Source organism: Stylophora pistillata, chromosome 6, assembly GCF_964205215.1.
Source record: "Stylophora pistillata chromosome 6, jaStyPist1.2, whole genome shotgun sequence".
In the NCBI taxonomy this organism is placed as follows: domain Eukaryota; kingdom Metazoa; phylum Cnidaria; class Anthozoa; order Scleractinia; family Pocilloporidae; genus Stylophora; species Stylophora pistillata.
In genome coordinates this window covers 17,423,649-17,442,268 of record NC_142524.1, presented here as the reverse complement: position 1 = coordinate 17,442,268, position 18,620 = coordinate 17,423,649, and the positions used below count along the sequence as shown (strand labels likewise).

The window sequence follows — 18,620 nt, the reverse complement described above, 5'->3', positions numbered from 1 at the left end:
ACCGATTGCAAATTTAGCCACGATCACACCAAAGCAAGGTTTTCCGGGAGTAACCGTTGCTAAGGGCTGGCCAGCTCTGTTTTCTAAGTAATTTTGCAGCCTTTGTACTGAGAAATTGGTTGCTGAAATCGAAAGGAAAGCCCGTTCAAGGATTAATTTCGTCGCAAAATACATCTTAGAGGTGAAGGTCAATGTTTTTATTTAAGCAACGTTTGCATTTTCATTGTTATACATATATTTAAGCGTAGATAACGCAAGACATTCGCGACGCTTTATTGAAATGCCACACCAACTTTGACCAATTTTGACTGTGTTTTCTGTTTTAGCTTCTCTTCAAAGTAGAGCATGGAGAGTCCTGTGGAGAAGATGCATGTAAATGAACTTAAAGAACTTCTCCGCAGCAAAAATGTGAAATAGTGAAAGCACAACTAGTCGCAAAGTAAGCGAAGACTGAGTTAAGATTTTAATCAAGCTTACTTTAAATAAATTTCAAACCTGTTTAAAGCTTTGTTCGTTTTATCGTTTCCTTATATCTGAGGAGAAATTTAAGATAGGTGTCCTATTTTCACTTCCTTTTGTAGAGTGAAAGAGGTGCTTCAAAAAAATTTATAAGCGACAGGCGTTAAGCAAAGTGATGATCAAATGCAAGGGAAAGCAGCCTTTCCTCTTCAGACTAAAAAGAATGATCCAGAAATTGTCAGGGAGAATGAAAAAAATTCCAGTTCTGTCCCCCAGAGAAAGAAATGGGTAAAATGTTGGACGACCTTCACCCATTCACGTACAATTCTGTTAGAATTATGTTAGAAACTCTGGTAAAAACATTCAACATTCCCCCGACTATATGGTGATGAAACCGTTTGAGCGTGGTGTGAATTTTTTTATTGAAGGATACCTCCACAATGTTTTAGTCAAGCTCCACAAAGGAAGCAAGACGTTTTAGATAAGAGTCCTTTGCTATCGTAGTCTTTCGGAAAACTAAATCCCCGTATAAAATAAGGTTAGCAATTTCCAGTGAACAACCTAATGATATCCTTGCACCTGTGTAGCTGGGTCTCTAGGATTTTGTAATCATGCTGTGGGCCTAATGTATCTTGTTTCTCACTACTACTCTACAAAAACTAAGTGTATTCCTGATGATTTGGTTTGCACCTCCCTACCCCAGCAGTGGCATAAGCCAAGAGGGAAAAGTATCTCCTCAGAACCATTGATGGGCATGGTGTTAAGAAACCCAAATTACACATGTCAGGTGGGGGGGGGGGGCACTTCAGCATAAACTTCACCTGGCATTTCCTGTTTTTTGTATCTGGCAGCGAGGGCAGCCCCAAGCAACACAGAGATTGAAGATTTCAAAGCCCATTTGCAAAATTTGAACAAGAGCTTTGGGCTCAGTTTGTACATGAATACTGAGGGTGAAATCGTACCCACCAGAGTTATGCCTGCCCCTCAATTGGTACCCACAGAAGGAAACTTCAAAGTTACATACTATGTTGACTTTTCCAGGCCACGTAAGAATGACAGTTCTCCTGCAACAATTTATCCATCTTTCCCACTATCTTTAGTTTTTCCCCTCTTTAGTGTCACACAGTGCCCTTCAGAACATCAACAATTTTATGATTCCTTGAGAATCAGTGAATACGTTTCAGGGAATGATCATTGAATGTATTTACTTCGATCCAGACTTTTTTGCCACTATGTTGTTGAAATTAGAACAGTTTTTCTTTAAGCACTTTGCCAGCTGGAGTGTGTGCTGTACCAACAACTGCCATGGTCACTGTCATGGCAACATCAGCAAGCAGTGTCAGTGGATGACAAGTTTAAAATGATAACTGATACTTAGTGAGTTAAACCAACTACCAATATTTTAGGTCTGTAAATTTGAATGACATTAGATTTTGTTAGACATTTAAGAATAAACACTAGCGAGAAAAACACACAACGTTTCGATGACTCCATGTCATCATTTTCAAGTGAGAAGAGAATAAAAATGAATAGTTAATTTATACCGTACGAAGGTGGCAAACGTAAAAAGTTTAAAATATTTAAAACATTTAAATAAATAATTGCGCGTGTTGAGTTCATAAGTGTAAACTATTAAATAAATAGTTTCGCGCGTATGGAATCCGATTGTTTGTTCAAAGAGGGCTTCATCTTCTTTATGAAAAGCATTTCGTGAACTAAACAGTCCAGTTTCCCGGTGCACTTCTTAAGTACGTTGAAATGCTTGGTCAGGTCGCCGATGGTTTGTAGGCCGTGCTCGTTCTTTAGACGTTTGCCGATGGCCGAATTACGGTGCTCATTAATAAGTTGATGTAAATGCCGGCTGGTGTACCCGACGTACTCTGCATCACACAGATCACATTTATAATTATATACAACGCATTGTTGGCTAACTATAGGAGGTTTAGGCTCACGTACTCTGAGATCTTCACAGATTTTGCGACTCTTGAACACGGGATGAAGGGTGTGATCGATTTTGTTGCTTAGATCTGATAATTGCCTTTTCACTGCGTCAGCTGACTTTTGATCTTTAAAAGGCAAAACCACTCGGTGAACAGCATTTTCGTTGACGGATAATTGAGCTTGCACTCCAGGGTTTTCCGACCTAACTGGGGTGACAAAGTGAGAGATGGTGGAATTGATGAGGTGGTCGGGATACTTGAGGTTTGTAAACATCATCTTTAGATGATCACATTCAGATTTGAAGGACTCCCATGTGGACGACAGGCGGAATGCACGATTCAACATGGTCTTAAGTAGTGATTTCTTGTACCTTTTATCGACGTGGCTCTGGTGATGAAGCAATAGGCCTGTGTTTGTTGGTTTCCGATAAACACTAGTTTCTAGTTTACAGCCTTTCTTGAGCACTTCCATACCGACAAAAGGTAACTTGTTTCCAGATGCTAGCTCCATGGTGAAGTGAATGGACGGATGGCAGTTATTTAGCGTTGATAATAAATCTTCTGCCGCTGGTACACTTGTGACAATAGCAAACGTGTCATCCACGTATCTTCTGTAAAATTCAACACGCGCAATTATTTATTTAAATATTTTAAATATTTTAAACTTTTTACGTTTGCCACCTTCGTACGGTATAAATTAACTATTCATTTTTATTCTCTTCTCACTTGAGAATGATGACGTGGAGTCATCGAAACGTTGTGTGTTTTTCTCGCTAGTGTTTACTGTAAATTTGTCAGTATTTATAGTAACTTAAATAAAGGGCTCTTTTTTTTAGCTAAGAAATGATTGGATTTTGAATGTTTGTAAGCATGACACAAACAGTCCACATTTGATTCAGACTGCCAGCTAAAGACAGTTGAAAAACTTTCTTAAAAATTTGGAAGCTCTTTACTTCCTTCATGGCTCTCTCCACTTGAATTTGCTCTAATGCTATTTCCTGAGTGGCAGTAACTTCTGAAGGGGTATGTTGACTTCGCAAACCAAGAAACGGGGGGATATTTAGGCCAACACCAATAGGTTCAAAGAAGGTCTGAAATGGTAAACCCCTTGTCAGCCATCACAACATCACCTTGAGAGAAAGGCAAGTTAAGTAACCCTGACCTAACTGTTAACTCTCTGTCTTAAATACTGCCAGCATAGAGTTGGGAAATAAATGTTATGCGGCCGCTGGGTGCAATACCAATGAGTCCTTTAAATATTGTATGGTTCTTGTATGAGAAATAGGTTTCACAGTGCAAAACTAAAGAGGATGGGGTCTGACACTTGATCTCTGTTCCATCAATGATGACTCTTGTTCTGGGGTATTTATTCTTGAATGACTGGGGCATTGCCTTGTCTATTGTCTCTCTGTCTGGCCAAATCTTGAGGTAACCAAATTTTAAGTACAAAAAATTGATCCTGTTGATGGTGGAAACATGCACATTGAATCTGTGAGCCAAATCAAGTTCAAATGACACAAACCTCATTCCGACAAGGACCATAAAGAACTCATCCAGGGTACTAAGTTTTCAACGCTTGCCCGGTTTATTTTCCCGGGACCCATCCACATTACCTGATGCTGAAAATTCTAAATCTTCTGTTGCGCTGTTAACATAAACAATGTTCTCACCATTCTCACCTGGCTTTAAAAAATTGTAGCAAGCCAGAAGAGTTTTATAATTTGGAAATCCCGTGAAAAAGTTGATGTCCAAATCAGAGTCTTTAAATCTTGTTATTCCAAACTTTCTTTCGAGTAGCTCGTCGACGTTTTTCAAAAGATGTTTATTTTCTTGCTGTAGAGACTTAATTTGCTCTTCTAGCTTCTCAATGTGCGCCCGCAAATCGCTGATTTCATCAGAAGCGGGGGAATCGTTGTCTTCTTCACTCACGCACCAGAAGGATGGCATCTCAGCTGCTGAAGAAGGATGTCGTGACCGCTTACGTGGCGACTTCCTCTTCGGAGATGCGGCAGACCATGGGAAAATCGAGGGAACGGCATCATCCATTAAATATCGGCGACCTGCTAAGCTTTTACGAAGTCAATTAGCTTAAAATGTAGTAAACAGATCTTAGTTTGCTCTGTGATCTTAAATGTTGGGGACACATCCCGTCGAATTTTTATTAGCCAAGCCTAAAACGAAAATAGGACGTATTAAAAACAACAGCAAAACCAAGCAGATAATTACTGTAACGATAAGTTTTTCAAATCAACAGGGATTAAAAGGCGCACCTTAAGTCTTCTTGGATCTGTCGTTGGAAGGCTGTGATAGGTGATCTTTCCTCCGTCCGGCCCTACTCGATATCCACTCTTACAGCATAGCGGCACGCAACAGTTATCTGGCATGGTATACCACTCAGAAGATCACTCGTAATGGTATTGGGACCAAATTCTAAACATGGAAGAACCCACTAATCAGGTATAAAAGCCGACATGGAATGAAATGCATTCTGTAAACGAAACAGTTCTGTATACTCAGCAATCCTAAGAAGACAATCGAACGATCATGACATAATTTAAGACGTACCTTCCAAACTGTAACTTCCGTTAATTTGATGGTGCTGTTTTCCGATTTTACTTTGATGGTACTGTTTTCCGATTACTCACCTCTCATAAAATAACACAGGATGTAGGCCTAGGTCTAAAGAAAGTGTAATCCAACCTTGTACCACCTGGCACGAAGTACTTGAAAACAGACGCAGCCAGCCCTTACCAACGGCGTTGCTACCGAGAAGCTTCGCTTTGGAGCTATCGTCGCCCTATTTGCAATCGGTCTATTTGGTGACAGAAAAATTGTTAAAGGGTTTAAAAGCTAAAGTCAAGTATTTATATAGAGCACAAGATTTAGAATACAGTGATAAAAGAATAAGAAATATCGTGTAACACTTGAAAATGGAAAACAGATTGATTTTGGTGATAAAAGATATAAAGATTTTTTAATTCATAAAGATAAACAAAGAAGAAAAAGATATAGAGCCACAGCGAAAAAAATTAAAGATAAATCAGGTAATTTAACTTATAAACATCCAAATAATCCAAACTTTTGGTCATATCATTCACTGTGGTGAATGAAATAATTCAGCAGATACATATAATGACAAGTGAATACGATTTGATGATATCTATTTTTCAATATCATGAAAATAATCCTAATGTATTGATTATACACACATTTGGAGAATTAGTTTCACGAAATAAAAAGATGCAAAAAGTATACCATAAAGGTATCACTGATTTAATCGTTATTCTGAATAATGAAAAAATCATTTATTGTGAATTAAAGAAACCTGGTAAATAGATTATTTTAAGACCTGAACAAATAGAATTCAGGAAAAAAGTTGAGAATAAAGATAATTATATCATTAGCAATGATTTTAACCGAATAATTGATTTTATTGATTTCCACGTTTTAAAATCCGATGTATGATTTTCCTGTGAGTTTCTGTTTCTTCTGTTTTAAACTTCTGGTAGCATAGTTTATATCGAATTCGAGCATTTTGGAAGAATAAAACTAGTTCTTTTATTATTTCATCATAATTCGATGATATGATAGTTTTAATATTCATATTTGCATAGGTTTCTAAAGTTTCTTTTTGTTTGTCAGACACTTTAAAATTATTTGTTGGTGATTTCAGCTCAATGGCAAAACCATTAAATTCTTGATGATTACAAAATAAAAGAATATCAGGTTGACCAGAAGTGTATCCTTTTTTATAAGCATCAGATCGTTTATAAGTATTATGTTGTAATTAACCTAAACTAGGAACGATTTGGCATAAGTTGCTACAATTGTTTCTTATAAAATCAATAACTTTATAATGAAGTGACTTCTCATTTTCTATCGTGATCATATTGTTGTTTTCTTTATTGAACATCTTATATCGACCCGTTTTTCTGATTGATGGTAATACTTCTTTCGTTATCCACTTTTGAAACGGCTTAGCGTCTTCTTTTTTGCTTTTTATCAGTAAATCATAAAAACCCATTTCATTAATTAAAATTAACTCACGTTTTGCTTCATTTTCTTGGGGGTCCCTTGAAGGGCACCCCAAGGAATTTGGTCTTAGAATCCATTTTTTGACTTTATCTTCTTTATCAATATGTGTTTTCAATGCTTTCTTTGTATTTTCATACCCTAAAATCTCACAAAAATCTTTTTCAACAAACCAAGGATTACTTTTTTCATCAATTAGAACTCGAAGTGATCCAATTTGTGAATTATTGAAATTACGGGAAATCATTTCCATCAATAGATATTTTAATTAGCTTGTAAACCTTTTAGAGGAATCCAACTATTGAAATCATCATCATAACCTTTCCATTTAACCAGAGCTTTTTTATTTTTGTAATCTCTCTTTACAACTTTGTCAATTCTAAATATTTCTTGTTTAGTTTTAAATAATTCAGGCTCATAGAAACTTAATTTCTTCATTATTTAAATCTTTTAATTGATAGGTGATTGGGTTTGTATATTTTATCTTGTCAATAATGAATATCTCTTCTGTTTAATTCGGTGTATAACCTTTATCAAAGAACTGTCTTTTATATTTTGATATTCGAACCTTATCACCGAATTTATATTTAGGTTTTTGTTTAAATGAATTGATATCACCATACAGGTTGAAATAAACCATTCCTTAATTTTTTCCTCAGATGCTTCGACAGGAGTCATTTCGATTGAATTGTGTTTTGTATTATTGTATTGACTTAGTATTTTTGGTAAAATGCTGAGATATTGAATGTTACCTTGGATAGTAAATTGTTTCCACATTTTGTTTTTAATCGTTCTATTCCAACGCTCAACAATAGATGATTTCTCTTCATTTTCAGTTGAATATAATTGAACATTATTTTTATTCAACAATTCTTCAACATGTTTATTATATAATTCTTTACCTTTGTCAGTCCACAAGAACTCTGGCTTTCTTCGTTCTTTGAAATTGGTTTTAAATGCTTGGCTTATGGTTCACCCTTTTCATCTCTTAAGGGTTCAATCCAACCATATTTACTGAATACATCAATAACCATAAGAAGATATCGATAACCTTTGTTCCACTCACTGAATTTCTGCATTTCAACTAAGTCTGCTGCCCAAATTTCATCAATGTGATTTACGATTATACGCCGCCGAGTAAAGTTACGCGTGATTGGTTTATGTAACTCATCTGCTAATTTCACTTTCCAATTTACTTCACTCGACGGCTTTTTCCTTTTTTTTATACACCAAGACCTAGTTTTTGTTTTTTATTGATTATGTTTCTTGCTACTTGACCCATTTTTGGCATCTCTCCATAAGGTATCTCATCTAATTGTTCTACCATCTTTCGATCACAATCACCTTTATCTTACCCATATCATAACATATATCATGATAAGCGGCAATTTCATCAACTTTGTTGTGTGGTTGAACATTTCATTTTAATCCTTCACCAGTGTTTTTATCGTATTATAATTGTTTATCAAAAGGATTGTACGGTCCAAGGTATTTATATTTTCCAGGTGTCCATCCAGCTTTTGGTTTAGGTAATTTACCAATTGCTTTATGAATATCGATTTTACCTCCTTTGTAAAGTAGATTAGTTGGATCATGAACACCTTGAGGAGAATACATTTCCTTTGGATACCATTCTGAAGGATAAATAGAACCACCATTTTTTTTTAGGTCTGATTTTGGTTGATAATTGATCTAAAACTTGACTTCCAACACTGTGAATAATTGGATTCAGTTTTTTCAAACCATAATCAATTGCTTTTTTCTGTAATCCCTTATCACGCATTGCTTCAGAGGCATAATATCTACCAGTGTTTACAAGTTTACGTCCCATACAAGGTATTCCATGTTGAATGAAACCTTCTAATGCCATATCTGCCGCTGAACTAACAATACCAGATCCTTGTTTTCTTGGTTTGACAAACTTTTTTTTAGTTATACCACATTCAGAACAACTGCATTTTAACATAATTCTACCGTTTTTGGCTGGTTCATATCTTTCAATACCTGAAACACATTCTGTAACTTTTTTCTGCGTAACACAATAAGACTTCATATATATAAATTAGATAGAACGTTTATAACGTTTGTGTAAGTTAACAACTTTACTCAACACATCATTTCCAAGATTAGAACGACAATTACTACCAAATAAAGTTCCTCCACTGTTATTTTTAACGAATTTAGTTTTGGTTATACCACATTCAGAACAAGTGCATTTTAACATCATTGTGCCATTTTTAGCTGGTTCATATCTTTCACTTCATGGAACACATTCTGTTTGTTTCCTCTGCTTCACGCAATAAGTCTTCATATATATAAATTATATTAATCTCCTGAAATATTTTTCAATGAATTTTTCGTTTTTGATTGTGTTATTTATATCAAACACTTTAAAAAGATCTTGATATGATTTTCCTTTTGTCATTTCAGTCAAGAAATACAAACAAAAGTAACCACAAGTTGATGTTTTAATGTTTTGAATTTGATTGCCTTGATTTAAAAGAGTTAAATTTTCATTTTTAGCATGATTAACCAATTCTTGAAAAGGAGGCATTCCAAATGAATCGAAATAATTAATCACATTGTTTTTAACAAAATTTGTTACCCAATGTGAACCAGACATGTATGATGGATGAAGATTGTAAATGAAAAGAGCTTGTTTACAATTATGCGGTATTTTCTTATCTCTGCTTAAAACATCATTAATTGGTATTTTTAGATATTCACACCATTTGAGATCAAAATTTGTCATAGGAACTCTTTTATGAAATTTTGGTTTTACAATATGTCTCCTAATATTGGAATTGATTTGAACGGACTGTTTCGTCCTAGAATTAGGCCTTGTCCTTTTTTTATGTTTTTTTTTTACCTCTACCAATTTGACCATCAGGCCAATTACCAATGAATGGAGGAGGTATGTAAGAACCCCAACCATCAGATCTTCGAGCACCTAATTGTGGAGAACCTTTTCCAACTATATTCTTAACCAAATAAATAGCCAATGGTATACCAATTGAAGCAAGAATAGCCCCAAGGGCACCTCCTTTTTGAGTTTCTGTTGGTTTTATAAAAAAATCTGATTTATTCGCTAAGCTTTTGTAGAAATCTTGTGCTTGTTTTGAAGTCAACATATTTATGTATGGTATCAGTTTTAAAACCATATTCGGTTTAATTAGAAATCCACCTGATTGAACACCTTTTCCAGAGATTGCTTTGACTAACTGAGATGCACCTTCTGAAGCTAATCCTCCCAAAGCAGAAGGTCCTAATGTTTTTCCAACAGTTGGCAACAGAGGTCTTGCCAAACTGAGAACGCTTGTTAGACTGCCTCCAATTTGATTTCTGATATTTGATTTAGAAAGTTTTATATCCATGCCTTTTTTAATCTACGATGTTTGTCGAACCGTTTAGCAACAGTTTGAGGAACAGGAAGTGTGTCATTACCTGATAAAGCATTTGCTGACAATCGGAGTGTGATTGATTCTCTTTTATGATAGCTCTACTTAGATTCTTTTTTTGATTCGGCGATAGTTTATTGTCGATTTTTAATAAATTTGTCGTCATGCCTTACATTATATGTTATATAATTTTGAATAATCATAAAATACATATGATTTAAACGATCAACAATTCATTTCCGACTTGGTTTATGATCAATTCTTTTTCATACAGTACAACAGCATTCACTGTAAAAGCACTATCAGCAGCTCCTTGTGCATTAAGTTTGTATCTTAAAATAAGTTTTTTAGGAACATTTGTAGCTTTTTCAGGTTGGGCAGTCAGATCGAAATAAATAACTCCGAAAAGTTCTTCGAAATTCTTTATATTAAGTTGTGTTCCTGAATTGTAATCATTCTACCGCATTGCGTATTTCATCAATTCGTCAAATATTCTCATTTTGGAGTCGCTATCATATTCCACTTCAGGATAGAATGCATAAGCTCCATATTCTATATGACAAGTCAAAAGATGAGATCCACCTCCTCGATCAGCGTTAACATTAAAAGTGTCATATTCATAAGGATTTGTGTCTTGATTATTATTTTTTTGACGTTGAAGAAACACAAAAACATGCTTTACATTATCAATTGTCAGGCTTATCTGAAAAAATCCAGACAATCTTGTGGTAGGTGATTGTTGAAACATTTCTTGTTTATAATTCTATCTATTGACTTTATTAAAGTTTGACAGAAACTTTTGATAAAGAATGGCTTTAGGAGTCAATCTTGGAACCCATAGATTGAAACGATTGATAACAACACGACCATCATCGGCTGCAGCTGATTTCAAAATCAGATCTGCGTCACTTGAAATATTTAATGTGAATTGTAATTGCATTGGTGGTAACATTCGATCCTCAAGCTCTACGAAAAATGAATAATGGTTGAGAGAGATATTTACGTTAACATTATTGTTTCCAGTGGTCAACAAACGTCTTGATTCAAATCCAAGGTTTTGCTGTGCATTAGCTATTCTATGGTCTGTGTCAGGGTACCAAAAACTATTTTTTGCAACACTTCTTGAGTAATCATCACTGTATTCAACTAAATTTTTCAAATTCGCTACTTTGTTAAGATTATCAGTGTCATAAACGATTTTACCTCCACTTTTGATAGTCATCTGATTGATAAATGAATGAGAACCGTTGACCACTGTCGCACGATCTGCTCCATAAGCAGTACCATCAGCAAGCTTTTGAAGCTGGCATTGGACCTCAAAATAAGCATTATGCCAATAAAAAAAAAACTGCTTCGGTCGTTGATGTTGAATTTATAACCACTTTTAGATTGCGCCTGATCATTGGCTGGTAAGCGAATAACTTCATCTGGTTGAAATCTTGTCATTTCATTTCGTTCTAAAAATTCGCTGGTTCTGAATGCCATTTAATTATAAATCATTATTTTCTAATTTTTTCCATGCAATTTTTTCATTATATAATGACCAGATTTTTGAGAAACAGAGTTTCCAAGACGTTCTCCAGCATGTGAAACACCTGCATCAAGGGCCTTTTTTGCAAATGGTTTGGCAACATTTTTAAATACAGTTGATGTTAAAGCTTTCATTGGTCTCATCAAATTGTCAAATGTCAGACCAGAACCTTTATGTTTGTAAACAAAACGACCTAATTTTGAATGATAGATCTTCTTCAATTCAATTGATCTCATTATATTTATTGATTATATTAATTTATCGGTTTCAATATCAATGAAAAAGCTCTATCTGCACCATTTAAATTAAGCATTCTTCGTTTGCCATCTGTGAAATAGATACGAATACTTGATATTCTCTTTTTGTTGACAGGAATATAAGAAATTCTTCTTGGTTCTTTGGAGAAACTATATGATAGTTTAAGTAAAGTTATGCCAAAGCTGTATATTATATCTCTTTCTTTACCATCAACTATGCTCTCATTGACGAGATCACAATGTATATTCACCATCTCAGCGTCTTGCGATAAATTAGGGATATTTGGACTGATATGAGTTCCAGAACTTAAAACTACTCTATTGAAACCGACAAGATCATTAAAATTTCCATCTCGCAGATCGAGTTTCTAATTTTGAGCCAGTGTTACTTCAACTCTGAAAAGTATTGGATCAAATCGTAATATTATTGGAAAATTGTCCATACTGATCTCAGTTTAAGATTTGATATATTCATCAAAATTCTTATAAGTCCAAACACCAGTTGGAAAAGTGATTTCAGTGTAAGTTAAGCCATTATCTTTGCTGTATTTTATATTCTGATTGTTTAGTGAACTTTTAACATTATGCCATGTAAAAGTCATGCTTATGATTCTATTGAGACCGACAACGTAATTGACATTATCTTCAAGATGCATAGGCTTGATAAATTGAGTTGTAAAATCTGATGGTTTGTTTTTTCTATATTTATTGTTGAAAGATGTTAGAACAATTTCTTTTTCCATTATATAATATGGATATATTAAATTCTAAAGTAATTCTTTACAATTTCATTGTATTGTTTTTTGTTGATTATTTTTAACCTGAGAAGTGTCTAAAATAGCTTAGCCTGTGTTTCTCATTTTCATACTTGTATTACCAGCTATCATTTCGCTGATTATAAGTTGAAGTTGATTTAAAAGATATTTTGGATCATTGAAAAATACAATATTTCCTCCTTTCAAACCTTTTCCAAATTTTGTTTTGAGTTTATTTTCATAATGACTTGTATACTGATTCAATACTACTCTCGAATCATCTATTTGTTTATTTCTTAATTGTTTTTCTGCAGAAGATATATCACCTTTTTTAATTTTATCGTTGATTGTGCTTTTTGACCATTTAATTGTGGTCTTCTTTTTTTGCGTCTTTGATAATTTTACGAAGATATTGCATTTTTGTTTGCTGATTCATTGTTTCTTGATTAAGAGTCTTTTCAACATTTTCATGATCTTGAATATTAAGTTTGTTTAGAATATATCTTTCAATATCCTCATCTTCTATTTCATTATCTGGAACTTCATCTTCATAATATTCAGGAGGCTTTTCAGGTAAGTATTGTGGATCAACATAAAACTCTGGAAATGTCTCTTCATATGATGGAGGTTTAGGCACAGTTTGTTTATCATTTTGTGGTAAAACTGGTTCATCAAAAAGATCACCTAGGTTCATGTCTGGAACATCATCTTCAGCTTGAATCCCATAATCAGGAACTTGACCTTTAATTTCTCTTTTGTCTTTTTCTTATCAGTAGTGTGTTGTTTTCCATTAATTCACCTAATTTATCAGTTATTGGTTCGAATAACTCTGAATATGTTTGTCCACTTGCTTCATGTTCGATGTTGTTTTCATAGATTTCATTACGTACACTGTTTATTTTATTACGAACATTGGTTTTATTTTCAGCAAATTCTTTTCACTTCAATAAACTCATATATATTGGTTGGATTAATCTAAATGAATATATATTATGAAAATACCTGAGTACAATGTTAAAGAATTTGAAAATGATTTCAAACAAGTAAAAGGACATGAATATATGCCTAAAGATTATTTTCGTATGTTGATATGTGGCCCAAGTGGTTCTGGTAAAACTAACTTATTAGTTCATATGATTAATGAGCTATTATATTTCCACAAAATATTTCTATATTGCAAAAACCTCGAACATAGTAAATATCAATATTTAATAAGAAACCTAGAACCAATATCCAAATACATTGGTTATCCTGCTATTGAAGTAAGTAACGATGCAATTATTCCAGTATCTGAAATTCATGATGATTCGCAGAAAATTGTTATATTTGATGACTTTGTTTATGATAAAAACCAAAAAGCATTAATTGAATATTTTATTGAAGGAAGACATAAAAACTGCTCAGTCGTTTATTTAAGCCAGAGTTATCTCGGAACACCAAAAGATATAAGAATGAATTGTAGCCATTTTTGCATATATGATTTCCCTAGTAAAAATGAAAGAAGTATGATATGCAAAAGAACATCTCGTTCGAATAGATAAATATAAATCAGCAACACTCGGTGACTATTCATTTTTATACACTGACAAGCCAAAAAAATTGTTGCAAAAAAATTTAATGAACGAATTATATTATATATAATTCGTTCTATAAATATACAATGAGTTATCAAAACGGGTTCAAAGATTTCAGAGACATTTACGGAAGTGATTCATCATCATCAGGAGAAAGAGGAATACCTGGTGTTGGATTTAAATTAACTGATGATGGTAAGTATGATATGATTGGTGACGAGGCGCCTGACAGGCAGCACGCGTTTTTTCCTGCTCCGTGATTCTAAGCGAACTTTCTTCAAAGTAACTTCCTCGAAACGACAAAGAGCACCACTTTAATCACAAGGAGATTTTTATAATATATGCCTCTAGTTACACGGCGATATTTTATTCAAGAGCTGCACTGAATGCCATTTTATCTTCAACGACGAAGAAGCCGCTCGGTCGTGAGTTATGGCGCAACATATCTGATCTGGGAATAACACAGCAAAGACCTACACGTCGAGGGACAAGAGCAGGACAGCGCAGACAAAGGCAGATTGGGATTTGCTTGGGGGAATGGAACTCACAAGATTCAGCAACTTCCGAACTTTAATGGGGATTTCTTTGCCAGGAACTTAATCCTTCACAGGAAACCTCATTTACATAACCAACCGGCGAACATATTAAATATTCAAAATGACACCTTTCCAAGTAGCAATACAAACAACTGCATTGTTATAGATTGTACCAAGGAAAACAGAGCAGCCAGTACTGAATGGTCATCCAAAGTTCCTAAGATCATGTTAGCGAATGTCATGTCTTTAGCCCCCAAAATGGATGAAGTTAGCGAGTTTATCACACGTAGTCGTTTATCACGCGTAAACGGACATGTGGAATGCAGTAAATGGTTTGAACCCGGGGGTAACATGTGAAGGTGTAGTCTGATCGTCCGGGTGAGTGTAGTCCTGAGAAGGACTGTTGTCGGTGGCAGTGACTGATGTTTCGACAACCTGTGCGGAAGTCATCATCAGAGTCAAGTGAATGATTGTTGTCAGTAGAATGTTCTTATTCCAGTTCGTGTGAAATGATCGGTTGGTTTTGCCATGATGTTATTGGCTGTAAGACTCAAGTGACGTAAGTCGGTCGTGATTGGTCTGTTTCGGTCTGTCGGTAAAGCTAAGGGCAGGAGTTGGTGACCCAACTCCTGCCCTTCAACGTAAACTCAACAGTAAACTACTGACACTCAAGAAAACGAACGCCTTTGACACCCAACGATACTATCGACTGAGGTGCTCGGTATCACAGCCACCGAAACTCTACGGTTTGCCGAAACTACACAAACCTGGTTTCCCGATGCGACCTATTGTTTCTTTCTGTGGCTCTCCCACATACCAACTATCCAAGTACCTGACGACAATACTACAACCGCTAACCGACAAATCCAGACATAAACTACAATCCACTGAAGACTTCATTAACGCTACCAAGACTGTTCAGATACCTGACGACTACAAACTAGTGTCATTTGATGTGAAATCACTGTTCACAAGTATTCCACTTCAATTAGCATTACAATGCACTGAGACTGCAATCCGAAAATCTACCGACCCACTACCGCTACCGACAGACGACATCATGGACTTGCTAAACATTTGCCTAACGTCTACTTACTTTCAGTACAACGGTAAACACTACAAACAGTTACACGGCACTGCCATGGGGTCTCCAGTTTCTGTTGTTATAGCAGAAATTGTGATGCAGAACATCGAGGAACGCGCCCTTTCGACTTGCCGACAAACGATACCGCTTTGGTTACGTTACGTTGACGACACATTCACCGCCGTTCGACACGACGAAATTGACGCATTCCACAACCACCTTAACGAACAAAACACTGACATACAGTTTACCAGAGAAGTCGAAGAAAATGGCAAACTTCCTTTTCTAGACTGCCTGGTAAGCCACAACGACAACTCATTACGAACGAGAGTTTACAGGAAACCGACACACACCGACAGATTACTAGACGAGTCATACTACAACCCTACATCACACAAAGCCACAACTATCAGAACTCTAACACGACGCGCACAACTAGTATGTGACTCGACAGACAGCTTATCCGACGAGAACAAATACCTTCACCGTGTTTTTACGAAGAACAACTACAACAACGACTTCATCCGACGAAACACTCACCGACCCACTACCACTACCGAAACAAACGACACCGCAACCCCTACGACTACAGCAACCATACCGTACATAACAGGCATGTCTGAAAACATCTCGCGCATCTTACTACCCTTCAATATCCGCGTCGCCCACAAACCCATCACCACACTACGTCAGTTACTAACCAACGTTAAAGACAAAGACGAACCGAGGAACAGACAGGGAACGATTTATAAGATCAATTGTTCCGACTGCCAAGCCTCCTACATCGGTGAGACTGGCAGAAACCTCACAACAAGACTGACTGAACACAGACGGGCGACGAGGAAAGGTGATGTCAGCAATCACATTGCTGAACACCATCGACTTACCAACCACAACATTGACTGGGACTCTGCGCAATGCCTAACCTACAGCACTGACTATTTTCAACGACTAACTCTGGAAAGCTGGTTTACTAACTTAGAACAGACTCCCCTAAACAGATGTCAACAACTACCCGCCCCATACAAACGACTCATTCACGGCATGAACATCACAAACGACCGAAAAAGAACAACCTAGCTTTACCGACAGACCGAAACAGACCAATCATGACCGACTTACGTCACTTGAGTCTTACAGCCAATAACATCACGGCAAAACCAACCGATCATTTCACACGAACTGGAATAAGAACATTCTACTGACAACAATCATTCACTTGACTCTGATGATGACTTCCGCACAGGTTGTCGAAACGTCAGTCACTGCCACCGACAACAGTCCTTCTCAGGACTACACTCACCCGGACGATCGGACATGTGGAAATCAGACACAGTCTGCTGTGATTCGCAAGCATTACATACACCTTGTGCGGCCTCACCTTGAATACGCTTGTGAAATCTGGTCCCCTCACCAAGCCTTTTTGCAGGACATGATTGAAAGCGTTCAGAGACGAGCCACGCGACTCATGATCAAAGGAAGATCTTACATGGAGCGGTTGAAATCTCTCCATCTTCTAACCCTTAAGTTTAGAAGGACTCTATTGACTTGATCTTCTTTTACAAATGTTTAAAGGGACTTTTAAATATTAACTTATCTAGTTTTATTATTTCCAGAAAAAATGCTGATTTGTCATTTAAAACTCAATATGCGAGAACAAACATGCTAAAATATTCCTATTTCCATAGAACAGTTAAAGCCTGGAATTGTTTACCTGTGCATGTCAGAAAGTCTGAGTCTCTTTCTGATTTTAAGAGTCTTTGTAAGGCTTATTTATACCAGTTAGACACTGAATTAATCTAACTTATTATTATTATTATTATTGCTATTATTATTATTATATTATTACAAATATATATAGGTATGTGTAGTGTTTTTCTTTTTTGGGTGGCCTTTTGTAAGGGAACCCTTTCCTGTTTCTTGGCCTTCCCCTCAGCCTTGTATATATGTTAAGCTTGTTGAGAAAATGATTAAAGTAAAGTAAAGTAATCATATCAACCTTGCGTTCGTTACGGAAACCTGGCCAAAGGACTCTGTATTGGACACCGTTGCTGACATCCCCGGGTTTGCTATTGTGCGTGAGGACAGGAAGACACTAGAACAAGGTGGTGTGTGTGCCTATATTCAAGAAAAACGGTGCAAATATAAACAACCGAACGATTAAAGTGCTGCGATAATCATGAGACATTGTGGCTCCATCTAAGACCAAACCGCCTCCCCCGGGGGTTTTCCTGCATAATCGCGGCAGTGATCTATCACCCCCCAGGGTCGATGGGACATCTGTCCGGGAGCATTTGTTCCAGTCCCTCGCCCTAGCGGAGACGCGATATCCTAACTGTGGATTGGTCGTCACAGGGGATTTCAACCGCTTGGATATTAAGGGCTTGCTGAATCACTTTCGTCTCCAGCAAATAGTTAAAGTTCAGACCCGGAAGGATGCCATATTAGACTTGGTGCTCACTAACATGCAAGAATGCTATAGTCCGCCACAAGCCTACCCTCCATTCGAGTTGTCGGATCACAACGCTGTTGTTGTGTCGCCAAAAGATGGTAAACGTGATGTAAACAGAAAGCACGTCGTTAAAAGGCGTGACTTACGTGAGAGTAACAAGGCTGCCTTGGGAAGATATCTAACCTCTATTGATTGGCCTTATTGTTCGCTCCTACGGATAGTTGCTAGGAAAAGTGGGAGATTTTCCACACTGCTGTACATACAGGGCTTGATATTCTGATCTCTGAGAAAGAAATTCGCACCTGTAGTGCGGACGCTTCTTGGATTGACCATAAGCTGAAGTCAATGATACTGAAAAGACAAAAAGCGTTCAAATCATATGGCGCCGACTCTTCCCAATTAAAGTTCTTCCGAAATCTGGTTAAATGGGAAAGAAAGGCATGCAGAGCTAAATATTATGAAGTGAGAATTCAGACTTTGAGACAAGAAGCCCCAAAGAAATGGTGGGACGAAGTAAAGCGTCTGGGCGGCTCAAAAAGAAAAAATGGCGACCTTTTGAGCCAGATTGACGTGGAAGGTTTTTCAGAATTGTCGTTAAAAGA

The 18,620-nt window shown here is 36.3% G+C and overlaps 3 pseudogenes; 2 read left to right on the top strand and 1 right to left on the bottom strand.

Moving 5' to 3' along the window:
- Nucleotides 1-345: 345 nt before the first annotated feature.
- On the top strand, nucleotides 346-1,657 carry LOC148728594 (uncharacterized; annotated as a pseudogene).
- An 8,389-nt stretch (nucleotides 1,658-10,046) lies between these two features.
- LOC148728593 (uncharacterized) lies at nucleotides 10,047-11,314 on the bottom strand (annotated as a pseudogene).
- Nucleotides 11,315-14,032: 2,718 nt separating this feature from the next.
- On the top strand, nucleotides 14,033-18,298 carry LOC148728592 (uncharacterized; annotated as a pseudogene).
- The last annotated feature ends 322 nt before the right edge of the window (nucleotides 18,299-18,620 follow it).